The sequence below is a fragment of the Tasmannia lanceolata genome, unplaced genomic scaffold (genome assembly GCF_043159265.1).
Source record: "Tasmannia lanceolata isolate RefF3 unplaced genomic scaffold, GAP_Taslan_0.1 ptg000018l, whole genome shotgun sequence".
NCBI lineage: Eukaryota > Viridiplantae > Streptophyta > Magnoliopsida > Canellales > Winteraceae > Tasmannia > Tasmannia lanceolata.
This window is the reverse complement of record NW_027518695.1, coordinates 57,399,272-57,422,485: the sequence shown is the minus strand read 5'-3', so window position 1 is coordinate 57,422,485 and position 23,214 is coordinate 57,399,272. Positions and strand designations below refer to the sequence as shown.

The window sequence follows — 23,214 nt, the reverse complement described above, 5'->3', positions numbered from 1 at the left end:
AATTCAATAATCGTCTGCATCCGAATCCGTTTAAAGCGAATATTATCTGAATCCGTTTCAAACGGATATTATCCGAATCCGTTTATGAGATATCTGGCTCTCAGCAGATGCGAATCTAGTAAATGGTATATCCGATATGTCTAACATCCGAATCCGAGAAGTTCATCCTTTTTATTTATTATTAATAATATCGTTAATATTTATTTTTAGTAATGACACACGATCTTTTGTTTCTAAAAAAAAAGTGAATTTTCTATTTAGAAAAAAAAAAACAAAAACAAAAAGTGTTTTGGGTGGGAAATGGAGTAATCTCTTATTTTAAGGGCATTCTTGGAGTTTGACATGGCTTCTTTATGAAGCAACAAATGTGGATTGTATGATGAAAGAGACAAATGGGTGTGGTGATTGAAAGAAGATGGCATAGCTTCTAGAGAATTCTAAAGCAAAAAGGCCATCTAGGTCATTGATGGTAAATGGATGGCTCGGATCAATTTTCCAACTTACGGTTATATAAAAACCCAAAATGCAATTAAAAGAGGGGACTTCTAAGGTTTGCAAGGAGAAGCAAAACAAAGGAGAAAGGAGGAGGCCGAGGCACCATCTCCGCCATTCCTTGGTGCCCCCAACCCCCACCAAAATCCACCGTCGCCCCTCTCCACCTTCTCACGGCCACCTCCGTCACCGGCAGTCACCTCCATCTGTAACCTAATCCCCATCTCCATCCCCATTTCTCTTCATCTTCCACCATCAGCACTCCCACTTCTCCTGTTCAAAATAGCCCAAACCCGTTCCATCATATACAACAAAAAAAAAGAAAAAGAAAAAACCCAAAGACCACTACGAGCACCATCATACATCCCCACCGCTTCCCTCTCTCTGTGCCTTTGTTTTAAAAGGAAGAAGATGATCTCATATATCTTAGGGTTTGAGAGTTAATTTTGGTAAGAGAAGGTAGAGGTCTAGTTTTAGGGTTTGAAAAAATCATTCGAGGAGTAAGAAGGAGAAGAAAGATAAAGTGTTGCAATAAAATGTTCGAATTTATCAGATAAACGGATATGGATAATATCTGAATTCGAACAATATTCTCTTGAATCGAATTCGGTAATAGATATTAAATATCCATCGAATCCGAATCCGAATTCGATCCATTTACACCCCTAATGCTAACTTTACCGGGTTGAGTCTAATAGCCGTAAGGCCCTGTTCCTTTCAAGCCGTAAGGCCCTGTTCCTTTCAACATAATGCTTGAAAACTCTTCTATCTCCCTCCCATGTCATCAAAGTCTGGACCCAAAGGCTAATCCGACTCAAAATTTACCGGAGAAATGATATATTGACCCTTTTTTTTACTAGGGAAATAAAAACAGGGCGAATATATCACCTCCCAATTTTCTCTCAAATTTCTTTTGCATTGGAAACAATTATTAGAATAAAACGGGTTTGTACCTTAGGCCCTGTTCGTTTTAGATTCTGAAAACCGATTGTGCGAGTCAAACAGATTATTGAACTTAATTTTGATCCAATAATCGATTTGGAGCCCACAATCGGTTGTCACAATCTCAAACAAACCGGGCGTTAGGGTTTTTATTCAAAAATTAATTAATTTCCTATTTTCATTCCTATTCCGTTGAGGAATTATAAACTGAAGGGTGCCCTTGCAAAAAAATCATCTACAAGGGCACTTCCATTGGTCCATTTTAACAAAGTGCATTTAATTCTATATTTGTGTGAACCGTTTGATAGTTTTCCATAGAGCTTTGTGAGTTCAAAACTGTTTTTTGGCACCTTGGACCTGGTCCAAAGTAATGCCTTCATTGGAGACCCCTATACGTAAAGGCGCTTACCACTTGACCACAAGACTTTATTCTGTACCTTCTGATCGGTATGAGTTGCCTGCTTTCCCTAAATAAATCAATCAATCCCCTCTGGTTTAGCTTACCGGATTAGCTCAAAACTAAACATAAATTTGAGCCCAGCAATCAGTTTTTGAATGACAGCCAGTTCTCAAAATCCAAAACAAACATGGCCTAAATGTGCAAGTAAGAATATATTTTGGTGGCATTGAAAGAGATTTCATGCCCTGTTTGGAATGCAAGAAAAATATTTCCAATGGAAAAAAAAATTTGCACGATTTTCTCTCTCTCCATGATTTAGAAAGAAATGATACGCTTATGGTTAATTTATGGGGATATCATCATATAAGTGAAGGTCCCTCTAAATAAAAATTGAATAGGGTTGGTTCTAGGAGAAATTGTATGGGGGGCGACCGTGAAGTCCCGTCAAGATGGTACGTGAGACATACCACCCTTGATATTTGATCCAACAGCAGCCTCTTAAAATTACTTAAAAAGTGTGCTGCTGTTGGATCAAATATCAAGGGTGGTATGGTTTTGACAGTACTTGATTGTCGGGCACCATATAAAAACTCTGGTTCAAGTTATTTTATTTTTTTCATGTGTAAAAGTGGTAGGAAATTTTAGAAATACTTTTCCTTTCCAAACTTTTCTAAAAAAATTTTGGAATCCAAACATAGCTTAGGGTGGGTTCTTCAACAATTCTGGAGATTTTCTTTCTAAAAATTAGAATTAATCTTTATCCTTTAGAGTCCTTTGGAATCAGAATTGTGTTTTTCTAATTTAGGGATAATTACATTTACACCCCCTCAACTATGGCCAATTTCCACTTCTGACCCCGTGGTATTGACTTCACCAACGACACCCCTGAGGTTTCAATTGGTTTTTTTAACGTGACGGAGTGGACAGAAAGGAGGAAATGACTATAATGCCCTCGTCTTCCCCAACCAATAATTAGGGTTTTCATACGTGAAAACTGAGAATTAGGTTTTCATTCAAACCCTTATTTATTTATCAACATAAACCCTCGATGTAGGAGTTTTATTTGTCTACATTCACATTATTACCATGATTTGCACAGAAACCCTAATATATGATTTGCACAGAAACCCTAATATTTTAGGCCTTTTTTTGTTTTTATCAGTATTTTTTCTAGAAATGTGGGTTTGTGGTAGCCATGGGGTGGAGTTTCATTGTCGGTGGTGGATGTGTCTTGAAGAAGGGAAGAGAATATCTCTCTCTCTCTCTCTCTCTCTCTCTCTCTCTCTCTCTCTCTCTACACGTGCGCGCGTGCACACACACATATACTTTTGTTTTTGTGTTTCAAATATGGGTCATGGGTGAAAGAAAGAGGGTTTAAAAATGAGCGAGATGGTGACGGCGGCAGTGGCCGTGATGAAGGAAATGGCGTAACCCTAATCCCTCTGCAATTAAAACCAGTGACGAAGGTATTTATGTCTTCAAAATATTAACCATGGTTAATTTAAGTAATTCCCTCAGGTTAAACTAACGGACCGTCGATGGAAGGGGTCTACTTAAATTGTCAGAAAGATGAGGGAGTGTCTTTGGTGAAGTCGATACCACTGGGTCAGAAGTGAAATTTGGCCATAGTTTAGGGGGTGTAAATGTAATTATCCCTTTAATTTATCTTTAAAAATTCTTGATTCTGCGGCAGATGATGTGGAAAATGTGGTTTCACCCTAAGAAGGTGGAGAGTGGACATGTTTCACACTAGAAGTTGAGAGTGGAGAGAGGGGAAGATCGTGACATAGCGCCCAATTCTCTCTGAAGCAAGAAACTTTTGCTCCATAAAATAATGTCTATAAAATTAAGATGAATTCTTAGATGAGTTGTTGAAAATGTAAAATTCCTAAAGAATAGAATTCTCATTTTTTAGGCTAAAACAACTGAAAATCGTTCTAAAAGAATGTTAAAAAACGCACCCTTAGTTTCCTCAATTGCATTAGTTAACTATGTTTTCCAATTAGATTCAAATGTGTGACAACGGAATCTTATCGACATGGATTTAAATAGGGGTGAAGCTCGGTTCAATATTTGGGAATTCGGGTTGACCTTTTATCATAAAATGGGGTCCAGTTTGGGTTAATTCTAATTCATTTTTTCAAACAAAACCTCAAACCGACCGATGCAAATTGCACCACTAGATTTTAATAATACTCCAAGTTTCACTACTCCGGTCAGAGCATACCTCTTTGCCTAGCAGCACCGATGCTAGTATTGCTCTCCCAATGTGACAAGATCACCGATTGGATTGTTTTGTGAAGGAAACCCATAGATCTCTGATTTTTTTTCCTCAATGTTTTGACTCATTTTAAAGTGGCACTATGACACTGGGACACTGGGTTGAAATTAGAAAATGAAACTAAGAATACAAAGGTGACCAGCTTTAGCCGAACTCCTCTTTCGTTCGGGTGTATCCCTATTGTCTCTTATTCTTAGGGGTGCAACTCGAGTTGATTTTTGGGAATTCGGCTTGAGCTTTTAGTATACAATTGGGCCTGGTTCAAGTTGATTCCAATCATTTTTTAGCAAATCTCAACCCGAACCGACCCAAGTAGCACCCCTATTCATTCTCTCTCCCATAAGTAAACGAGCAAGGTTCAGGAACCGGACTAGAGTAGATAGTCATTGGTGGGCAAAATCTCAAGAAAAGAGTACCAATCTATTCTCATCTACCTCAAAAAAAATCCTAGGCTTTAGCATGGATTGGATTTCCCAACTGAAGGTGTGGGTTAAAAATGCCACTGCCCCATTCTGCTATTACATTGCAATGGCTTCAAACTTTGGGTTTTCTTAAGAGCCATCATGGATTGGCCTTTCTTTGAGTGTAGGAAATGAAAGACTGGTTGATTCTTGTTTTAGAACAAAAAAACCTCTTCATTATTCTATTTTAAGTGTTTTTTTTCATTTTGTAGATTTATACTGAAAGACTTAAAATATATACTTTAGATCTCCTTGGTGATAACTTTGTTCTGAAATTACAGTCGTAGGCTTTTAATCATTGAAAGCCTCAGAACTTCGGATCCAACATAGCAATTAGACATCCCTTTACAGGAATGTTTCATATCTAATGTGGCCCTTTGCCATTTATCAGTTTGCAAGCCATCAATTTAACGGTTAGCATCATTTGTTAGGGAGACTTAAGGCCGTGGTCCACTACAGTAGGGCCCAGTTTCCTACTGTGGGCCCTATGCATGTCATGTGGACATGATCGGGGCAGTCGATCCAGTCATTTCCGTTGGTCCCACCTTTATCAGGGATTATCCTAACCTCTTGACATTTAGGGTTTCTACGAAGCAGTATTCAGGGTATAAAATTATAAAAAAATCTGCGGCCTCGCGTGGGTCCTATCTAAGTGATCAGGTCCATCTGCCATCTTTTTGCATTTTATAATCAAAATATTCTACAAGATCAACGGTAGGGATTGCACATTTATGTCACCAACGTCATTGGGTCCCGCTGGATTGACACGGTGAAACATTCAGACCACACAGCCATTGAGTTGGATTCATGTTCAATCATTTCCATTGATCTGGTCCCATTGCCATATAGATTGGATGATTTGATCAAGATATTGATCAATGGCTCATAATCAACCACCAGATCGACGGACTAATTAATATAAAACTTCTCCATTATATGTGGGGCCTTTACATATTTAATGTTAATTGAGAAGGAGTGATTATCCAAAATTTAGGAGATTTCTTGTTGATATGTTGTAGGAGATTTTCTTCAACAATTCTGGAGATTTTCTTTCTAAAAATTAAAATTAATCTTTATCCTTTAGAGTCCTTTGGAATCAGAATTGTGTTTTTCTAATTTAGGAATAATTACATTTACACCCCCTCAACTATGGCCAATTTCCACTTCTAACCCCGTGGTATCAACTTCACCAACGACACCCCTGAGGTTTTAATGGGTTTTTTTAACGTGACGGAGTGGACAGAGAGGAGGAAATGACTATAATGCCCTCGGCTTCCCCAACATCTACAACATTTATAATATTGTTTAATAGGAAGATTATAGTAACATTTATTATCTTGGTTTGTATTAATGCTTTTTCTTTTCCGAAACCGTAAAAAACCATATTTTGATTAGGAAATGATATCAGCACAACCATTCTTTGATAATTGCACAAACGCAGCTTGTCTGTTTCTTTTTAATTGCTTTGTAAGATCTTGTTAGGAATTGTAATAACCCCTTGACAAGATTTATTTTAATTAATTTAAAAGAGAGAGAGAGAGAGAGAGAGAGAGAGAGAAGAAGAACTTTTTTTTCTCCTATGCTCCTTGGCCCACCCATAAACTCTATAGAATTGATTTGGAAAATTGGAAGAGAGAGATTAGAGAACATTCAACGAAGAATTATTGATTCTTTGTCTCCTTTTCTTTTCTTTTGTGTTATTTTATTTTGTCTTATGCTCCTTGGCCGGCCATAATAGAATTGATTTGAAAAATTGGAAGAGAGATTAAAGACCGTTCGAAGAAGAATTAATGATTCTTTATACATTTTTTGTGTCTTGTCCTTAGCCGGCCATAAATTGTATAGAATGGATTTGGAAAATTGAAAGAGAGATCAATGAATATCCAAAGAAGAATTGTTGATTCTTTATATTTTTTTTGTCTTGATGCTCTTTCTTTTCTTGCTGTAGAGCCAAAATCTAGTCTTAAGAAAAAAAAAAGTCTCTGCAACTGTTGCCGGTTCTTCACTTTTATACAGAAAGAACGTATGAGTAAGATGGAACTATTACTATCTCCCATTGTTGATAAACTTGTCGGAAAATTGAAGGAAGCAATAAATGAGATTAAATTAGTGTGGGGTGTTAATGAGGAGATAAAAAACCTCTCAAGCACATAATCCACCATTCAAGCTGTGCTTCAATATGTTGAAGAACAGCAAGTAACTCGTACTGCAATGGAAGATTGGCTTTGAAAGCTTAAGGATGTTGCATACAATGCAGATGATGTAGTGGACGAGTTTGCAACGGAAGTGCAAACTCTTTTTGCTTTTTTATCATGTAGAAATTTTTTTCGCTTTATATTAGTTTTTTACTGCCCTGAAAAGCCAATATACAGAGAGATGACACTATTTTGAAATGAATTCCATTTTAAATTGGCCTTTTAAGGCTCTAGAAAGCCATTTTAGAGAAAGATGACTTCTTTTTTGTCTTTCCAAAGACTGAGAGAGAGAGAGAGAGAGCACTTTCTGACTCATTAAGCACTTTTTGTCATGAATTTTTTTTTTTTGCTCTAAATTGGTTGTTTACGGCTCTAGAAAGTCAATTTAGAGAGAGAGGGAGAGGGAGAGAAAAAGAAAGAGAGATGACACTATTTCGAAATGAAAATTTTCCGTCCTAAATTGGCATTTACGGTTCTAAAAATCCAATTTAGAGAGAGACAGACAGACAGACAGACAGACAGAGAGAAAGAGAGAGATGACAACATTTTAGAGAGAGGAAGAGAGACATGATGGTGCAAAAAGTTGTCATATAAGAAACTTTTCCACCCAAAAATGGCTTTTTACAGCTCTAAAAAACCAATTTAGAGAGAGAACTTCAAACAAAATTCCGCTCTATTAGCTTTGTATGGCTCTATGAAGTCAATTTAGAGAGAGAGAGAGAGAGAGAGAGAGAGGGGGGGGCGTGGGGTAGGGAGAAAGAGAGATGACAACTTTTTGCACATTTTGATGTGCATGACAGAAAGTGCAAAAAGTTATCTTGTGGTTCAAAAAAGTTCAAAGACGTATCATGTTAGGTTTTATCTCCCACTTTCTCTCACCCTCTCTAAATTGGCTTTTTAGAGCTGTAAAATGCCAATTTAGAGCAGAAAATTTTCTTTTTGAAGTCCTCCTCTAAATTGGTAAGGATAGGTCTTTTTGAAGGACCAAAATGATACTTGAGTCCAGTTTCAAATTCTTGCCAAGATCGCAACTGATTACTGTTTGACATCCATTAAAACCAACTTATAACCGATCCTTCCATGTGAAAAGAAACCATTAGAAGTTTTTGATTCTCTAGCGTTCGATGAGAAGAAAAGAATTGAGCAACTTTGAAGAGCCAAGCAGAGGGATCTCCTCCACTGAATCTTGGAAAATCAAGCTTTAGATTCTTTGGTGGAATGTTAGGAAGAACATTGGAAACCAATTCTTCTTGATTTGATAAGGAATTGAAAGTGAATTGTGTAGATTGGCTTTTGCTGGATTCGAAATCAGAAGGCAATTTGTCTAATTTCTGTTGCATTGGAAGGAGAATAGCGATGAAATCCTCACTCATTTGCCTCTACAAGATTGCCAGTTGCACATTTAGCTTATCGAGTGTAGCATCAGATTGAGAATTTTGGCGAGCTCGTGTACCGTACGCCATGGTAACAGAACAATGAAAGCACCAATGATACTTCATGGTATCAAAGAACTGGTAATACTCTGTTTTTTCAGAGATTTTCATAGAAGAAGAAAGAGAAGAAGAAATTCTAAGTGTTCATCATAAAAGGAACACGGGCAACAGATCTTTGGCGGTCCAACTTTGAGAAAATCACAGTTAACCATATGGATTGAAATTGAAATAGTAAAAAAACATACCGGAAGCCATGTATATTGTCTTGTTGTCTCTTGAAATGGTTCCACTCCGGTATATCTCCTTGTTCCACTACAGATAGTGATGGGGACTGTTTTCCTCTTCTCTTAGACGTGGATTCACAGAGAATGGAAAAGATTAGTGTGTACAAGCAGGGACCGGAGGCTTCTCTTATAGACGTTTGAGGGAAGGGATGCAACTCCTCATCACGTTGACCCTTCTCTCAAACGTCTCTTTGTTTACACCCGTTCCAAATATACCCTTTCACAATAAAGGGATACATCTTATTCTTTAAACACTTAACTAACTAAAATGATCTCAGCCGTTGATCTTGCTTAGGCCACATCCACTGTTAGGATTAAATCCTAACATTCTCCCACTTGGCCAGCAAGATCTTTGTGCCATACATAAGAATCATACCTTTAAGTCAGTTAAGTAATAAATAAAACATTCCGTTCAGCAAAAACTAGTAACAATAAACCATGTAACCATTGCGTCACCAACTCTACCCAATAGCCTACCCCACGATTATATCATTAGTAATACTTACCAACATGAATGTAAATGCATACATGCATAAGATGTAAATATGGTCCAAAATAGTCTACAGACATTCTACCTCTTAATCACAATCCATTTACGTAATGTGCACAAAATGGAGCGGTAGAAAATAATATATATCAGAATCATAAAATAAAAATGTGATCACAACAGTGTATCTCAATACCTAATGCAGACTCCCACTGTCACAGGCTATCAAAAGTGTCAACCAACCTTATGCGCGCTACATGCTCTCTGAAGAGCTTTGGTGACAAGCCCTCAGTCAAAGGATCCGCCAACATAAGTGCGGTGCTTATGTAATCTTCAGATACACACTGATTCTGAACTTCCTCACAACAATATGTCAATACATTGACCCCATTACTTGATTTGTCATTCTTGGAATTGTAAAACCGCAGCGGAATTATCACAATACATTCTTAGTAACTTGTCGACTATCAACAAGATAAAACCCGGAGACAAAATTCCGCGACTTCAAGGCATAATACAAACCCTTAGAGTACACAATAAACTCCGTACCCAAGGTGGAAACAACTGAGTGTCAATCTGACATTCTTCCACGATCTAGGACTTTCTGCAAAATATACTAGAGCATAACTCTAGGTGTTCCGACAACAGTCAGAATTAGATTAACCAATCACACTATGGTTTTCTCATTTACTTTATGTGAGCATTAAACCTTTAGTCCCTTACAGACAATGTATAACATTTTGGCAAATTTCCAATGATCCATACATAAATAACATTGGTACTTTCTAAATTTGCCCACCATATAGGTTATACACAGATAGGTGCAGATTTAAACATTCAATAGACCCCCAATTGCAGAACTATTAGGGAACCTCTTTATCTGCTCCTATAATGAATCGATCCTAAGACCTTGGAACTGACTGAATATATCACCCTTAACTATAGGAACACTACAAATGGAGTAATTTATCCATGTTCAATACTTAAAGGACTATACCAATATAGGCTTTCTGCAATCTCAGCAATCCTCGAGTTCCAACTAGGTGAACCTAAACTCCTATCATCTAGGATGCTTCACCTGAATTCTTTTGTATGAATATCACTGAATATGGCCCTAGCAAGTAGTATAACATCAACACATAACACGAGGAAGATAATATTACTCCCACTGACTTTAAGATATATCCATTATTCTGTGACAATTCCTTACAATCTAACATAGAGTACTAAATGAAACTTTATGTACTATTGTCAAGAAGTCTGCTCTAAACCTTAAGCAGAATCTCTAAGTCTACAGACTATGTGCCTCTTTCCTTAGCCTCAAAACCTTCAGGTTATAGATAACCTCAAATGGGTCACCTTTTAAGAAAGTCACTTTTATAATCATTTATTGTAATTCTAGATCACAACGGGTTACAAACTTCATGACCATTTCAAAAGAATATTTCTTAAAAATGAGAGAAAGTATTCTTATTGTTTCTTTCCGAGTGAAGCCTTTGCAATCAAATTTTCTTTATATCTCTTAATTCCACCTATGGAGTCTCTCCTAGTCGTAAAGACCCATATACAGCCAAATGGCTTGACTCTTAAGTCTTCGACAAGGTTTCATTGAGAGAAACTCTTCTTTCATGGGTTCGAGCCATTGAGTTTCTTGATTGCTCATTAGTGCTTGACTGAAAGAAATGAAATTACTTAGTCATTTCTCACCCACTCAAAAAGACATACAGTCATCAGCAAAAGTTGACATTCTCACCTAATGTGACCATATCAAGGATTGTTCGGTAGTCGTCACCACCAAAACATCTATAATGTGTGGTACATTTAATCCCGACAATATAAGTACTATGGGTCAACCAACATAACCTAAAACCCTTAAATACTTTAAGATAATCTATGAAATTACAACTTGTGGTCATAGGGCTCAATCCTTTTATTTGCGGGTTATAAACTTTTGCCTCATACAAACAACCCAAAGTTGCATGTTTCCCAATTTTAGCTTCCTTATGACCCATAAATCTTAAGGGGTCTTAGACACAGCATTACTTGGATCACAACATGCACAGGTGTTTTAAAGCTTTAACCCACAACCTTAGGCAACAAAGAGTTGTATAATTGATCCTCATTGTTTTGATCTTTTAAGTCATGTTAGTTCTTGACTCTTACCATATAGATCACAAACAAAGACAGGGCCAACTATCTATGATTAGAGAGACACACACGTAGCTATGGCTAAAAAATTTATCAAAAAGAATAACGCCTTCAGCCACCAACTGCCAAATCAAAAAGATCCAAGATGTCATTGTGAATGACCTTTAATGGATCGATACTCACGGTGACACCCTAAACTGATTAATCTCTGTATATTTTTCTTTAATGTACCCCATACCATTATTAGAATCAGTAAAATCAAGTGAATCTAGAATTCTTCTTTTACCAAACTATCCTCAGATATATGGTTCAAAACTTAACCCACTGATTGGATGAATTCTTGTCCACTCAACTTCGTTTATTTCTAACATTACTGATTATCCTATTCTAATGCAATGTGAGCTAAGTCTAACCTTGAGAGAAGTACAATCCAAGTCAATAAGGATTGCCCTGAACAGAACCAAAATTACTAAATGAAAATGAAAAACTAGAGCCAATCCATCATACTTCCAAATCTTGATTCATAGCCGAAATAATCACGTTTTCTAGAATAAGGTTTCTAGTCCATATGAAACTAATATTCAGAAAAGAGTGGCGAGTAACAATGGATTCAACTACCATCTTTATTCTATTTCCCGATATAATGGTATACTCTCCTCTACTAAGCACCTGACTCGCAAGAAGACCTCACATAGAATTCTAAATGTGAATAGCAATGCCTTAATCTATCCACCAACCTTTTCCGGAGTACTTACTAAATAGGAATCATAATACAGGATATTACCTTAACTTTTTAGCCATTACAAGGGTATCTATACATTATGTGTCATATGTCACACACTCAGATGACACTTGATACCAAGTTCGATCTCTCTAAATTGAATCATTGAGCAAATACATCTGCAAGATACTAAATGTTGCCTTTGCTAAAAATCTTTTTGACCACTTTACTTAATGTTTCCCTTTTAAAATAACCAAGAGGGATAAAGTGAGCACAACCAAGGTTCTGAATTTAAAGTCTTTTAAAATGTGCTAAAAAACTACTACTTTGGTTAATATACTTTAAGGTTATCAAAACACATCATAAGGGTATTTGCAAGTGTTTCGAATGATCTTAAAAAATATTCACAAACTACAATCAAGAACTCCTTTGCATTTTCGAGTCTTAAAAAAAATCTCGAATTGCATCCAGAAATGGAGCTCTTCCATTACTACTAGATTGATACTAACATTGAACTCCCACTATTCATAAGCTCTTTTAGATGTGGGTTTAGTGAGCCTGTCATTCAATGATGCATAGTCTAGCCTTTTGTGGTCTTGAATTATGCAGATATATTCCATCACTTGCTAAGGTTTCTGACCCACTAAAGTACTCAACATAATCGGTATCTAGAAAAGATACCAACAATTTTACTGTCACGGACACAGACTTGCAGTTCCAAACATGCTCACTTCTTATAACACCTATTCAGTCCATAAATGGAGTTTAATTAACTCAATCCACGATTTCAATCAATCCAACTGAAAAGAATGACTAAAATGTATAAAATCATGATGATACATAAGTGTTCTTCTAATTAGATACCATACGTGCCATCGTGGGCCGTCCGTTAGGCCGTGCCACGATGCACAATTGGTTTCTACTTTAGAAAACACAATACCATGATTATGAAGAGACACCGGTGTATCACCGTGGGTCGTCCGTTGGGCCGTGCCACGGCACACAATTGGTTCTCACATACGATACTCAGTCAATCTATCTTAAGGTAAAATTAGTTAGATTGCCCAGAATCACAAAAAACATAAAAACGTGACCCCGACGAAACTCAGACGTGTCATTGTGGGTCGTCCGTTGGGCCGTGCCACAACACACAAACGATTTTCAATTCAGGAAATCACAATATTGTGATTCTGGCGAGACACCAGGCGTGTCACCGTGGGCCGTCCGTTGGACCGTGCCACAGCACACAAATGGCTCTCCCATGAGACCAACTAGGGCCAGATAACCCTATACTTGAGGCGCACATCACCATTGGGCAGAAGCACAACCCCAAACCAGGTTACCCAGGCCTAGCCCTCTCACACCGTCTATTTGTGCAAAACAACAGTCATCCGTTGGGCTAAGTGTTGCTCTTAGACAAATAGTTGCAATTGAAAGTGGTTCATAGTCCATAAATGTGTCATTGTATGCGACACGGTTCTCAAAATTAACCACTTAACCTTAAGCGATTTCGTTTCCCAGTCGGAATCACAGTTTCCCAGTCGGAATCGCAGTTCTTTGTTCATTCATTTAATGACCAATCATAACATGATATAGTTCAATTTCAACTAAAAATAATGAACAATGTAATAAACTTGTGTATACAAAACCAACTTTCAAGTTCCATGATCAAACATAATTCAATGTTTTAGGTTTTGAAAATACACACTATCAGTTTATTATAACCATAAGCTTAGGTTTTAAGCATATCTGGCATGAACTAATGTGTATTCAAGTTAAAAGTTTAGTCCCATATATGATTTCAACTAATTATTTTAACCCTTAAGTTATATGCAAAACATAAAGCATATAAACAACATACAGGGGTTCTGAAGTTAAGAATTAGAAACCAAAGGTCTTCATTGACTGAGTTTTAATCATTAAACAACATCAAAACTTCATATAACTGGGTCTCCATGGCATTTAGTTAATTCTTTAAGAGTTTGAAATCAAAATCAAACTCAAGTCCCACTTTAAAAAACCCAAAAGTTATAAAATTACACTGGAATTTTAAAATCTAGACTCCGAACACCAAAACAGACCTTGGAAACTGGTTCAGAATAGTCTAAAACCAAAGGAATGGTCTAACCCAACTCCAAAACCCCAAAATATTTGACTTAAAATCAAACTTACAAAACCAAAAGTCTTGATTTTACACTGTAACTATATCATACAGTGCTTAAATACCAAAAATGACCTAGAAAATAGGTCCAGAACGGTCCGTAAGCTTAGGAACCGGTTTTACCTAAGCCCAAAACCTCAAAATATTTGACTTAAAATCAACTTATAAAGTCAAAAGTTTTGAAAATTATACTGTAATTGTAAAAAAATAGGCCTCAAATACATAAAGGGACCCCAAAATTGGGTTCAAAAGGGTCCAAAATCCCCAGAACCACTATAATCCAGCAAAAAATATCACAAAAATGGGCCAAACCGAGTCAAACACAGATTTGGGCCGGTTCGGGTCAGGTTGGGCCAAGCCGTCTGGTGGGCTTAGAAGTTCTACTGGGCCCTTTTTAATTGAAAAACCTGTTGCGGATCCTTGATGGGCCCGCGAAGCCTGACACTATTCATCGTCTTCTTCATTAAAATAGTGAAAATTCCACCAAAATCCGAAAAAACACTTAACGTTCAATTTATTATTGCGGCTTCGTTTGAAGTCTGATTGAGGCGCACAATACGCCATTGGACTCGTCTCTCAACGAACTTCGTAACCACGCCGGAAAATCTCCGGTCAGACAAGTCGGTCGCCGGCGGAATACTGTTTTCCGCGAAGTCCAAAACTTCCCCAAAAGTTAAAATTTTCATCTTTAAATCGCCGTCAAACGCAATCCAGATATTGGATCGACGAACCGTTTGTTGCGTTGGATTCGTGGGAACACAAGCAACGTTTCAGTGCCATTTAATCATCAATCCGACTCCAGAATTGATGGCGGCACTCAAAATACAAGTTTTCACAAAACCCAATTTCTATCACTTTTAATGCGATTTTCTCGCCGGAACCATGGTTCTGATACCACATGTAAGTGTTCATCATAAAAGTAACACGGACAACGGATCTTTGGAGATCCAACTTTGAGAAAATCACAGTTAACCATATGGATTGAAATTGAAATAGTAAAAAAACATACCGAAAGCCATGGATATTGTTTTGTTGTCTCTTGAAATGGTTCCACTCCGGTATATCTCCTTGTTCCACAACAGATAGTGATGGGGACTGTTTTCTTCTTCTCTTAGACATGGATTCATAGAGAATGGAAAAGATTAGTTGTGTACAAGCAGGGACCAGAGGCTTCTCTTATAGACGTTTGAGGGAAGGGATGCAACTCCTCATCACGATGACCCTTCTCTCAAACGTCTCTTTATTTACACCCGTTCCAAATATACCCTTTCACAATAAAGGGATACATCTTATTCTTTAAACACTTAACTAACTAAAATGATCTCAGCCGTTGATCTTGCTTAGGCCACATCCACTGTTAGGATTAAATCCTAACAGAAATGACAGAGAAAATTCTTTATTACCATCTATTGTCTTTACTACTCTCAACTAGTTACAACTGTTAACTAACTCTAGTTACAACAAACTCCAACTAACTAATTACAATTCTAACTAACATTCATGATCTTTATCGTCCTTGCTGAATCAACCTGCTTATTTAGAAACATAGTCAGTCATCCATTTTGGGTGACCTTTGTTTCTCAATTGTCTTACTCTTCCTGCTGTGATGTGAATCTGATTTGTTTGTCCTGTATTTTGATTCAACGATGTATCACATATTCATTATTTTTAGGAGGTAGAAAGCCATTTTAGAGCAGTTAAAAGCAAATTTAAAGTGATTTTTTATTTTAGAACTATAAAAAGCCTATTTAGAACAGAAAATTGCTCTTTTCGTGACATGCATATTCATCGTTTTTACGAGGTAGAAAACCATTTTACTGTTAGAGCAGTAAAAATCAAATTTATAATTTAGAGTCAATTCGAGGTAAGTATATTTAAACCATTTTAGAGCTATAAAAAGCTTTTTTAAACCATTATTTAAGCTTTCAGTTTTTCATCGTGCTCTATTCTCGATGATATTTCGTAGAGATCGGTTCTTAATATTTTATCCTTTTTAGCAAACTCAAAGATGATATGAATACTTATCCATTGTATTTCAGAAAAAAAGGAAGAAGATGAAAACCAAAAATATGTGGAGAACAACGTCGCTAGGCAACGTTGGCCCGTTCTACCTGTTTCTTTGAATCTCACATGAAATAGTGCCCGTGATGCAATTTTTTTAAAACAAAGCAGGGTCAGTGACATGATTCTATTTTTTTATTTTTTTTAGGTGACGTAGGGTGTCCCCACCCCCTTTGGAAGTAGGACTATTCCATACGGATGCCCGCAATAGCCCGTAAAACCACGCGCATCAGGTAAACCCAGGTGGGATTCGATCACACGTCTCCAGGGAGCAAACCCGAGACTTAAGCCGAAGAGCCACACCCGTCCGGGCTCAAACATGACATGATTCTATTTCACCCGATCTAGAGAGATATGAATGAGAAAATTCTAGAACAGAACAAAAGAAAGAAGAAGAGTGAGAAGAATGAGACATCACATAGAAAGATGAGAAACGAGAATAGGAAGGACGGAGGGAGAGAGGAAGGAAGAGAAGAAGAAGAATATGAAAAGAAGAATGAGACATAGAAAAAGGAGAAGCGAGAATAGGAAGGGGAGAGAGAGAGAGATGTCAACTCTTGTCACCTCAACATTTTCTGTAGTGTCATGCTAAAAAAGCTTATTGTTGGTGGCAGAATTCAGAGATTGTGTAGAAAGGCAAGTTGTCTGTTTTTTGTACGATGACCTGACAAGTCAATAAGTCAAAAATAGAACCTTACTGGTAATTTAAAAAACAAATACCTTAGATGGTATTTTTTTCATAAAAATTGAAACCAATACTGCCTTATTTCTATAATTGAAGAAATGAAAATTGGTACCTAAGACATGAGATTTTATATGATGCCCGACCGTCAAAGAACATGGGCGGGGGGAGAGACCCCCTCTAATTTCTGATCCAACGAAAGCCCCTACAACCTTTATTAATTTCTCGACAGACACTACAACCTTTATTATATTGTTTAAAAGGGAGACTTTAGGAACATTATTATCTCCTTTGTTTTAGGGCAGTGATAAATCGACTCCCATGTGTCTATCTCTCTTCTTTTTCTCTCTAACCCAGAGGAGAGAGAAAGACACATGGGGAGTCAATTTATCATATTTGGGAGTCGATTTATCGCTTCCCTTGTTTTAATGTTTTCTTTCATTTTTTTGGAAAATGTTAAGAAGAAAGTAACTTGCTGCTAATAGACACAATTAGATCCCACTTCATAACCAGGAACCATAAGTATAGCCAAATTCCGTTGAGAACAGCTTGATCAGAGGATCTTAGGCTCTTGACCCATTAAGGCTAGCTTAGGCAAGATCAAGTGGGTCAACCTCTGATTTGTCTTTTACCATTGATCATAAAAGCCACTTTCTGCATAACAGTTTTCTATATTTATATGTGCAAAACAATTCCATTGGTAGGGCGTGAAGTCATTAGATTACAATGTGGTGCACCCTTCTCCGTGAGCCGTCCATTTGACAGGCATCAAGGGGCCTAACTAGAATTGATCTGAGCCGTCAATTTGATAGGCCTCACTTTGGATCTCTTTGTGATCCCACTGCTACTTGCATGTCTGGAATATTGGAGTTGGTCGACTGGTACAAAAACTATGACTACATTCCTACAACTATGAATCAACGGTTTAATTCCTCTTCCACAACCCTACTTGAACCCAATTAGGTTAGAGGGCTAAGAGAATCTGATCAAGGTGGGCTCAAAATGTGGTTGTCAAAAAATAGCCTCACAGTCATCGTCATAATTATTCTTCCAAGAGAAGTTAAACGTTGATTTTTTTTAAGGCCCTAATTGTGTGGATTGGATGTTTGTTGGGTGGACCATCTAATTAATAATGACCAACCAAATCAACGGCCTTGATTACAAAAACATGTAAGGGTGTCAATTTTGGATCGGGCTCGGAAGCTCGCTCTTAACGAGCCGAGCCGAGCCGGCTGGTCAGGCTCGTTAAGCTTAATGAGCCGAGCCCGAGCTAGGCTAGGCTCGGCTCGTTAAGGCTCAGTAAGGCTCGTTAAGAATTTAATATATATATATATATATATATATATATATATATATATATATATATATATATGAGAAAAGAGAAGGTACTCCCTGGAGTAGATAGCTTATCTACTCCCTATCTTAAAATAACAATTGGGGCCACATTGTTTGGGTGATCCAAAGCATTCATTTGATGGGCCCTCACATAGATAGGGTGTGCCAAAAAAATCAGTTCGATAGAATCATCCTAACCCTATGAACTGTGGAGGCAAAAAGTGGACAGATTTGTGCAGGTTTATACACGTCCATTTTTGCCTCCACAGTTCATAGGGTTAGGATTATCCTATCGAGCTGATTTTTTGGGCACACCCTATCTACGTGAGGGCCCATCAAATTAATGCTTTGGATCACCCAAACAATGTGCCCCCAACTGTTATTTTAAGGTAGGGAGTAGATAAGCTATCTACTCTAAGGAGTACCTTCTCTTCTCTCTCTCTCTCTCTCTCTCTCTCTATATATATATATATATATATATATTATATTAATATATACACTAAAAGGGTTGTCCAGGGAGTGAAAGGGGGAGGCAAAATATGTCACTTCTTTTTTGGAACCCCATTTGTTACTTGGACCACCACCCGTTGTGTAAAAAGAGTAGTCAAATTACAGTAGATAGGGCTATCCAGGGAAGATGAGGGGTGTGAATTGAACTTAATATAACCCGAGCTCGGTAAGGCTCGTTACCCTGGCCGAGCCGAGCTGAGCTTGAGCCTGGTTCGAGCCCGAGCCGAGCTTTTGAGCTTAACGAGCCGAGCCGAGCCGAGCTTTACACCCCTAAAAACATGTTATGGTTACACTTTAGATTTCAATCCTCAGGAGCCTATCTCTTGTGGCAAAAGAAAAGACCCGTATTTCAACATCCATGAACTATAGCCCCTTTGTCCCTTTTCTTTTACTATGCTCCTTGGCTGGCCATAAACTTTATAGAATTGATTTGGAAAATTGTCAGAGGTCAAAGAATATTGAAAGAAGAATTATTAATTCTGTAATTTTTTTTTTTGTTTTTTGCTCTTGGCCTGCATCAGGGTGATAAAAAAATATCTAAGTCCCAAGAACGAAGACAATACAAAAATGGAAACGTACAAACTATAAGATTGGAAAGAAACAAAATATAAACATAACAAAGCAAATGAAAAGAAGCCCCATTGGTATCTTGGTATCAAAGAACAAAACATTACAACATTTGCAATGTCTATTGTAATTTTCACTACCTTGTGTGCAGTTTTTTTAGAGAATGTAAAGGAAAAAATGTGTATTCAATGTATAGAAGTAAAACCCTTAAAAAGGAATCATAATGAGAAGTAGGGGATGGAAAATTCATAGGTCAAGTGTTCTGATGAAGGCACGATGAAAGTAAAAGCATGGATGTAGATTTGTACATATCACAGGAAATCAAAAGAAAACATATAAAAACCACAAACATGCATGTGTAGGGAGATGAAATTTTCATCACATCACCGATATTTCCACTAACCTTTATTTGTCTTTTCATGAAAATAAAACTATTTCTAGAAAAAAGGTCAATAGTAGTGGGTGGAATGGAAGTCACTTTTAAGAAAATGATGGCTTAGAGCTGACAGTTCATTGCATAAGGCCCTGTTCGATTATGATTATGACAGCCAATTGTGAATTCCAAAATAATAATTGGACTCATGATTATGTATACATCTGACTCCATCAATCTTTGTGGCACTCACAATATTTTACGAACAGGGCATAAGGCATATAGCAATCACCAATGCGATCAAAGGAAAAACCTAAAGAAGTACATTTCTTCCAGCCATGTGTTCTCTGAGTTCCATTTACATTATTAACTTCATGAAAAGCAAGTAGAAGTTCCATTTACATTATTAACTTCATGGAAAGCAAGCAGAACAACGTGGTTACAACAACCAAAATCATAGCAGCCCAAATTCAAAACCCAGGAACTGTGTTTTCCCACAAAATGAAAGAAAACAATTGTCATGTCCTTAGCTGATGCATCAATACATCCAAGAAATTGGTTGAATTCAATATAAACTTAGTACAAATAGATAAATTGACACAATGCGTGCTTGAAAGAACACAGTTGTCACAGGCTTCCAATAAAGAAAATGTAATACAAAGCTCTGAAATTATATCTTGGAAATTCAAGGATGGCACAACTATCATAAATTTCTTAAGCATGAAGGTATCAAACAGATAGTTACAAACGTTAAGAGATTCCTCATGTGTAGAAGTTCCAGTCAGCCTAAAAGTATCAAGGACCAAGAATTTAACAGTTTGAATGAGTTGAACCTGTGGTCTTCTGTAATAAGAGGCCCATTGCTCTCTTATAAGTAGAGTTAAAGTCAGGTTCAAAATACCAGTCACACAGAGGCGCATCCAAATGTGACCATTGCTGGCAGCTTCTCCTACTATGAGCACGTGGAATAAATACATAAGATTAAAGAAGAAGAAGAAGCTTACGCAGATCGCTATCTTCATATCCAAGAAATTCCAAACCAACTGCAGACCACCAAAAGCAACTCTATGTCATCATAAAATCATTATAAGCGTCAAAGAACAAAAAAAAGGAAAAAAAAACAATAGTAAATATTACAAAGAATAAAACTGATTATTTGACTCGAATTTATGTTTGATTTTGAGTCCAATAATCAATTTCGAAGTTTACGACAACTAAGAATGAATGCAATGTAAGTGCGTACCCTAGGCCAAAAGCTTAAAATAAAATTGTGTAACAAAATTTTAAGTACATACAGTACAAAGATTAGATAGGAGTATGGGGAATTTTCAAACCCCATATAAATTACACTTACTTCTCTACTAATTTCAGAGTCCAAGGAGCCCAGTTGGCAACATGCAATAAAACTCTTGAATTTCACCTAGTGTTGAAGCAGAATTGATGAGATTTGCCTGGAAAATAAGCATCGAAATCCGATCAAAATAAAGAAGGAGATCCATTGGGCCATTATTGAAGAAGGGTTAAAATCGGATAATCCGCATCAAAAGAAGGGTTAAAATCAAGTTTCGAAGGGTTTTCGACTCAAAATTACAATATTCAAAAGTTCTTTTGAATGACAAATGTTTATATGGGAAGAAAATGATTAGGTGACTCAGGGTGATTGAAACACCAAGTCATTTCGCAGTTATAGCATTGATTTAAATACAAGAATTGTTTCAAATTTAAATAAATGCTATGCATACAGAAACTGTTTCAAAATTAAAAGAATGATGTAAAAAGATGAGTTGTCATAGGCCCGTGACACGTAAAATTTGATTATAGTGTGTTTGATCGTGAAGCAAAGATTATGCTTAAAACAAAATGCCCATAAAATGAAATCAAAAGGCCCATAAAACGAAATGTGATTTTGGATCCTTCACCTGGTGAATAAAGTACAGACACTAACATTGGAAATGACTGATGGAAGCAATCCAAGGACAATTAGTGCGCCATCAGAAATTGATTTTCTGGAAAACATGCAACACAAAATAGTTTATAAAGTATCATAGTAAAATTAAACGCAGGAGAAATACTCTTAAATTAGAACCCCAAATGAAACCTGGAAAGAACATCAAATGAAAGGGAAAACCCTAAATCAGAACCCCAAGTAGGTTTTGTATTGACGTTTCAGAATTGAGGAAAGATTAAAAAAAACCCTCAAAGATCTGTTGAGGTACCTACAAATATAACATCAAAATGAAAAACACGGATAATACCTGTAAGCCCAATAGTTCCAACCTTGGCATTACCTTCTTGTTTTGATGATTCCATACACAAGTGATTTTATATCCCTAATGTGCTTTTGATTCTCTAAGTTGTAGATCTCATTAGTGTGCAATCAAGGAAGCTTGGATAAAGGCATTGAAGCTAAATTGGAATGCATTTGGAGTGCCAAAGCTAGGATGATCAAAGATGCATGGAGGACTTGAAGCCTTGAATATCAAGAGAAGATTGTAGTGCTTTTTAAATTCAATAGAATTTGTACTCCTCTCCTTGTGTTTTTAGAGATGTCAAAGGCACTAAACATAGGTTAAAATGTATTTGAAAATGTAGGAATAAATTTCAAAGACCATGGCCCAAAAGTCCCTAAAGTTTTTAAACTAAAACAGGAATTTCATACAGGGCCGGTCGATCGGGCTATGCCAGGCAACCGCGAGATGGAACCTGGAATTCCAGGCCTCTCGAAATTTATTGGGTCGGTCGACTGGGGTAGTCCCGGACGACCGCGGATAGGTTTCTGTTTCGACAAAAACAAATCCAGCATGGTGTGGGCGGACAATCGCCAAGGGTTGGTCGACCGTGTAAAGGTTTTGAGCCGAATTTATTTTTGAGCGAACAAGTAGTCCTCGCCCGATGACCGCCATCGGGTCGGTCGACCACGACGACAGAGATTATGAAAATAAAAAGGCGCCCGATAAAGGGCTGGCGACCGTTGCGGCCCGATCGACCGCCACGGCCTAGCAAAAGAGCGGTTGGAGCTTTTTCTTGTTACTTTTCAACTCCGTTTTTTAAAGTTTTACCCCCAAACGGTCATATTTTCAAATGAGCTATATATACACTATCTAAACTTTTCTAAACTATCTTTGAACATTATTTTGAACATTCTAAAAGATCAAACCAAAGTGTTTTAGTGCCTCTCTCATATCTAAGCAAGGAAGTGGATTAGGCTTATATTTGTACATCTTCATCCATCCTTTGTAACCCTTGTAAAGAGATTTTTAGTTTTCTTTCTTTGAAGAACAATGTATTTTGGCGAGTGCGAAGAGACGCGTAGCCATCTCAAGATCGAGTGTTGGAGATGCGGAGCTTTCTCCTGTTCGTGGCGAGTCTTGCGAGGCGGAGCCTAACCTTTGTAATTGGGTTGATTCCCCGCCATTAAGGGAATCCGTAGTGAAATCACCAAGAGGTCTTGGTGGAGTGGAGTAGGTCCTTGAGTGACCGAACTACTATAAATCTCGGGTGTACTCTCTCTATTTCTTTCACTCTCTTTATTTTGTGATTGTGCATTTGTGGTTTATTTTCATTTGTGTTTAAAGTTTTAATTTGCCATTTAGTTTTCATTTCCGCAATATTTTTGACAACGTTTTTAAAACCCAATTCACCCCCCTACCCTCTTGGGTTGCCATCTACCCTGGGATTTCA

The 23,214-nt window shown here is 37.3% G+C and overlaps 1 long non-coding RNA gene across 1 annotated transcript; it reads right to left on the bottom strand.

The window, feature by feature from the left end:
- Positions 1-20,316: 20,316 nt before the first annotated feature.
- Positions 20,317-21,607, bottom strand: LOC143849872 (uncharacterized). Its single transcript, XR_013235888.1, has 3 exons — positions 21,453-21,607; positions 20,888-20,984; positions 20,317-20,576 (listed from the first exon to the last, which is right to left on the bottom strand). It is a non-coding gene; the product is annotated as an uncharacterized LOC143849872 (long non-coding RNA).
- Positions 21,608-23,214: the final 1,607 nt, after the last annotated feature.